Below are 6,351 nucleotides of genomic sequence, written 5' to 3'. Positions count from 1 at the left end.
TCTACAATGGAAGGAATAGTCCCGAGTCGCTGCAGGCTTACGACCCGGCACTTGGGGGCTACATTATTCAATTTGATATTACATCGAATATGCAAGTCCCATGTCACTGCCAGCATGTACCATGGTACTTGGGGGCTAATGCAAAGTCATTTTTTGCTCAACTTATTGAAGACCCGACTCATCACATTCTAAATGAGCCGGCCCTTGGGGGCTACTAATTGGTCCTATCAAAAGTTCAAGGTACACAAGCATTAATCCATTATATTGAACTGTCCACTATTCAGTTGGTAGAGTACAAAGCTCTTAACCTTGTGGACGTGGGTTCAAGCCCCATGGTGGAGATTGTATTATATGATGTTATTATCAATAAATTATATACAAAGTCCCAGCTCAGTATTATCTTACTAAGCCGGCCCTTGGGGGCTACACATTGCTGTTCAAGTTTACATGGTTATATCTACAAAGTCCCTGCTCATTATTGCATAATGACCCGGCCCTTGGGGGCTACACTGGTTGAAGTTTTCATGAGCAGAAGGCAATTACAAGTCCCAGGTTGCTGCAAGCATGACAACCCGGCACTTAGGGGCTATGCATATAAGGGAGAAAAAATCTTCAAATTCTCAGTTTGGAGCAGACCAGATTAACCCGGTGTCTACAGCAATCATGACCCGGCATCATTTATTTATAACCCGACAATTTTGGCAATCATAAATCGGCAAGATCTACATCTTTAAGCCGGCTGAATATCAGTTGAATATTTCAAGACCAATATTTTTGTCAAGTCAGAGCTTTGATGGCTGACTCAAATGGATTATTTCTTATAATATTTCTCTACAAGAGCCAATGTCAGCAAATTGGTTATGAAGCTGGCCTATTGACCCGGATTTTTTAGAAGAAGTGCCTGGATTTTTTGCATTGGCAAGGTTTGGACATATCTGTTTAAAGAGATTTGCTATAAGATCTTGAGTATGCATCCAGGAGGAAAATGACAAGGACTTAAAGATGATGAGGTGCCGGTTCAGGAAAATATTTAACCCGGAGCACAACCTATCAAGTTTGTTCTTGTGTTTATTTTATAGGATCAGTTTAACATGGATGAATCCAAATTAAACTGGGGGCTAATGTCGGGGATATACCCCGCGGTATGACCCGGCCGGGAGTATGACCCGGCCAGACTTGGCGCTTCATCGTAAACCCGACGGAGGATTGGCGACTCATGAGCCTGGCGAGTTAATGATGGCCCCGACGGCGGGTCAGACAGAAGAGTAGCCCCAAGGCCCAGAAGGCCGGCTCATGTTATGGTGGGCCGGTTTATGAGGAAAGGCATAAGGAATATTCTCCTACCAAGGAAGCAAGACCCGGACTTGTATTCAACTTGTAAGAAAAGATAGACTAGCCTTAGTCCTACTAGGACTCCGCATGTAACCCGCCCATCTAACTTATATAAGGAGGGACAGGGCACCCCAAAGAGGGACAAGACAAGAAACAATCTCTAGGGCTAAACACCGAGAGCCGGTTCCCGGCGACTCTCCCGTGATCATAATGAGACCTAGCCTCAAACAGCATGTAGGGTTGTTACCGGATGATGTTTCCCGGGACCCGAAGCTGTCTAAATCCTTGTCTTGTGTTGCGTCTCTCGATTCCACCCAACCCCTCTCAAGCTACCACATAGATGCGCTGGCCTCGCGATTAAGTCCTGACACTAAGGACATCTGCCGTGACAATTCCACGACAATTGCGCTATAAGATCAGCCGTGATGACCCTGGTGATGTTGAGGGCGAGCGCCCCAGGAAGAAGATTCCTATCAAGGTGATGTGGTATGCTCCTATAATACCACAGTTGAAACGTTTGTTCCAAAACAAAGAGCATGCCAAGGCGATGCGATGGCACAGTGAAGACCGTAAGAAAGACGGAAAGTTGAGAGTACCCGCTGACGGGTCGCAGTGGAGAAAATTTGAGAGAAAGTACGGGAAGGAGTTTGGAGGTGACGCAAGGAACGTATGGTTTGGTGATACGTCTCCAACTTATCTATAATTTATGAAGTATTCATGCTATTATATTATCCATCTTGGATGTTTAATGGGCTTTACTACGCACTTTTATATTACTTTTGGGACTAACCTATTGACCCAGAGCCCAGTGCCAGTTTCTGTTTTTCCCTTGTTTCAGTGTTTCGCAGAAAAGGGATATCAAACAGAGTCCAAACGGAATGAAACCTTCGGAAAAGTTATTTTTGGAAAGAAAGCAATACGGGAGACTTGGAGTGCACGTCAGGGGATCAACGAGGAGACCACGAGGCAGGGGGCGCGCCCTCCACCCTCGTGGGCCCCTCGTGGCTCCCCTTACCGACTTCTTTCGCCTATATATATCCATATACCCTAAAACCTTCGGGGAACAGAATAGATCGGGAGTTCCGCCGCCGCAAGCCTCTGTAGCCACCAAGAACCAATCGGGGCCCTGTTCCGGCACCCTGCCGGAGGGGGGATCCCTCACCGGTGGCCATCTTCATCATCCCGGCGCTCTCCATGACGAGGAGGGAGTAGTTCATCGTCGGGGCTGAGGGTATGTACCAGTAGCTATGTGTTTGATCTCTCTCTCTCTCTCTCTCGTGTTCTTGAGGTGGTACGATCTTGATGTATCGCGAGCTTTGCTATTATAGTTGGATCTTATGATGTTTCTCCCCCTCTACTCTCTTGTAATGGATTGAGTTTTCCCTTTGAAGTTATCTTATCGGATTGAGTCTTTAAGGATTTGAGAACACTTGATGTATGTCTTGCCGTGCTTATCTGTGGTGACAATGGGATATCACGTGATCCACTTTATGTATGTTTTGGTGATCAACTTGCGGGTTCCGCCCATGAACCTATGCATAGGGGTTGGCACACGTTTTCGTCTTGACTCTCCGGTAGAAACTTTGGGGCACTCTTTGAAGTTCTTTGTGTTGGTTGAATAGATGAATCTGAGATTGTGTGATGCATATCGTATAATCATACCTACGGATACTTGTGGTGACATTGGAGTATCTAGGTGACATTAGGGTTTTGGTTGATTTGTATCTTAAGGTGTTATTCTAGTACGAACTCTATGATAGATCGAACGGAAAGAATAGCTTCGTGTTATTTTACTACGGACTCTTGAATAGATCGATCAGAAAAGATAACTTTGAGGTGGTTTCGTACCCTACAATAATCTCTTCGTTTGTTCTCCGCTATTAGTGACTTTGGAGTGACTCTTTGTTGCATGTTGAGGGATAGTTATATGATCCAGTTATGTTATTATTGTTGAGAGAACTTGCACTAGTGAAAGTATGAACCCTAGGCCTTGTTTCCTAGCATTGCAATACCGTTTACGCTCACTTATCATTAGTTACCTTGTTGTTTTTATATTTTCAGATTACAAAAACCTATATCTACCATCCATATTGCACTTGTATCACCATCTCTTCGCCGAACTAGTGCACCTATACAATTTACCATTGTATTGGGTGTGTTGTGTACACAAGAGACTCTTTGTTATTTGGTTGCAGGGTTGTTTGAGAGAGACCATCTTCATCCTACGCCTCCCACGGATTGATAAACCTTAGGTCATCCACTTGAGGGAAATTTGCTACTATCCTACAAACCTCTGCACTTGGAGGCCCAACAACGTCTACAAGAAGAAGGTTGCGTAGTAGACATCAAGCTCTTTTCTGGCGCGGTTGCCAGGGAGGCTAGGTAAGCGGCACTCACACCCCGTCAACTAAGCTCTTTTCTGGCGCTGTTGCCGGGGAGGTGAGTGCTTGAAGGTTTATCTTTAGATCTTGCAATCAAATGTTTTAGTTTCTTGTTTTATCACTAGTTTAATCTATAAAATAAAAACTACAAAAAAATGGAATTGAGAGTACCTCATATGCTTCATCTTTTTAATATCTTTCATGAAAATAAGGATTCCGATAATTGTGCTCAATTGCTAGAGGAAGAATTACATAGAATGCTTGGCATAAAATATGTGAATGAGCATGATTGCAATGTTGTTAGTGTGAATTCCTTGAATACCCATGATGCTAATGATATGCAAAGCCACAAGCTTGGGGATGCTATGTTTGATGAAGATGATATTTTTTGTCCCCCAAGTTTTGATGAGCAAATTTATTATGATGAAAGCATGCCTCCTATTTATGATGACTATTGTGATGACACGTATGCTATAAAGAATAAAAATAACCATGAAACTTGTCATCATAATTTTAATTTTCAATTGGATTATGCTTCACATGATAGTTATTTTGTTGAGTTTACTCCCACCATTCCGAATGAGAAAAATGTTGCTTATGTGGAGAGTAGTAAATTTTCTATGCTTGTAGATCATGAAAAGAATGCTTTAGGTGCTGATTATATTGTTGAATTTATTCATGATGCTACTGAAAATTATTATGAGGGAGGAATATATGCTTGTAGGAATTGCAATAATACCAAGTTTCCTCTCTATGTGCTTAAAGTTTTAAAGCTATGCTTGTTTTGCCTTCCTATGCTAGTTGATTATTGTTCCCATAAGTTGTTTGCTCACAAAATCCCTATGCATAGGAAGTGGGTTAGAATTAAATGTGCTAGTCATATTCTTCATGATGCTCCCATTATGTTTCAATTCTTATCTTTTATGTGAGCATCATTGAAATCATCATGCCTAGCTAGGGGCGTTAAACGATAGCGCTTGTTGGGAGGCAACCCAATTTTATTCTTCTTTCTTGCTTTTTGGTTATGTTTAGTAATAAATTTTTGATCTAGGCTCTGGTTAGATAGGGTTTTATGTTTTAATTAGTGTTTGTGCCAAGTAGAACCTTTGGGGAGACTCGGGTGAAGCCTTTATGATCATGCTGTAAAAAAACACAAACTTTAGAGCTCACGAGATTAGCTTCAACTTTTTACTGGAGAGTGATATTTAGTTGATTCTTTTTGCAGATGATTACTAGACAAATTCTTCAGGTCCACCAATTTATTTCAGAATTTTTGTAGTTACAGAAGTATACGTTTGATACAGATTACTACAGACTGTTTTGTTTTTGACAGATTCTGTTTTCTATGTGTTGTTTGCTTATTTTGATGAATCTATGAGTAGTATCGGAGGGTATGAACCATAGATAAGTTGGAATACAGTAGATATTACACAAATATGAATTTATAATGAGTTCATTACAGTACCAAAAGTGGTGATTTATTTTCTTATACTAACGGAGCTTACGAGTTTTCTGTTGAGTTTTGTGTTGTGAAGTTTTCAAGTTTTGGGTAAAGATTCGATGGACTATGGAATAAGGAGTGGCAAGAGCCTAAGCTTGGGGATTCCCAAGGTAACCCAAGGTAATATTCAAGGACAACCAAGAGCCTAAGCTTGGGGATGCCCCGGAAGGCATCCCCTCTTTAGTCTTCGTTCATCGCTAACTTTACTTGGAGCTATATTTTTATTCACCACATGATATGTGTTTTGCTTGGAGCGTCATGTTATTTTATTTTGTTTTGCTTGCTGTTTGAATAAAATACCAAGATCTGAAATTCTTAAATGAGAGAGATTCTTCACATAGCTAAATAATTATTTAACTACTCATTGATCTTCACTTATATCTTTTTGGAGTAGTTTGTCATTTACTTGTGTGCTTCACTTATATCCTATGAGTAAATGGTTAAATGATTTGAATGTCATAAATCTGAAATTATATATGTTTTATATGCTTATCCCACGGGGAGTAATGACTTTACATATAAGAAGTAGAGGTGGTAAACTTATTGAAGGTTAGCAAACGTTGTATTGGTCACTTGAATAATTCATTAAAGAATATTTAAGGAAGAGAGATTTCACATATAAATATACTATCTTGGACATCTTTTGTAATTGTGAGCACTCATTAAAATATGACATGCTAAAAGGTTGATGTTGGACAAGGAAGACAACGTAATGAGTTATGTTTTCTTATATCCGAAATAAACTATATTGTCATGGATCGCCCAACACGTTGAGCTTGCCTTTCCCCCTCATGCTAGCCAAATTCTTTGCACCAAGTAGAGATACTACTTGTGCTTCCAAACATCCCTTAAACCAGTATTGCCATGAGAGTCCACCATACCTACCTATGGATTGAGTAAGATCCTTCAAGTAAGTTGTCATCGGTGCATGCAATAAAAATTTCTCTCTAAATATGTATGATCTTTTAGTGTGTAGAAAATAAGCTTTATACGATCATTGTGATATGGAAGAAATAAAAGCGACGGACTACATAATAAAGGTCCCTATCACAAGTGGCAATATAAAGTGACGTTCCCTCGCATTAAGATTTTGTGCATCCAACTATAAAAGCGCATGTCAACCTCTGCTTCCCTCTG

This window comes from Triticum aestivum, chromosome 6D, assembly GCF_018294505.1.
Source record: "Triticum aestivum cultivar Chinese Spring chromosome 6D, IWGSC CS RefSeq v2.1, whole genome shotgun sequence".
Taxonomy (NCBI): Eukaryota; Viridiplantae; Streptophyta; class Magnoliopsida; order Poales; family Poaceae; genus Triticum; species Triticum aestivum.
Note: the sequence above shows the minus strand (reverse complement) of the source record.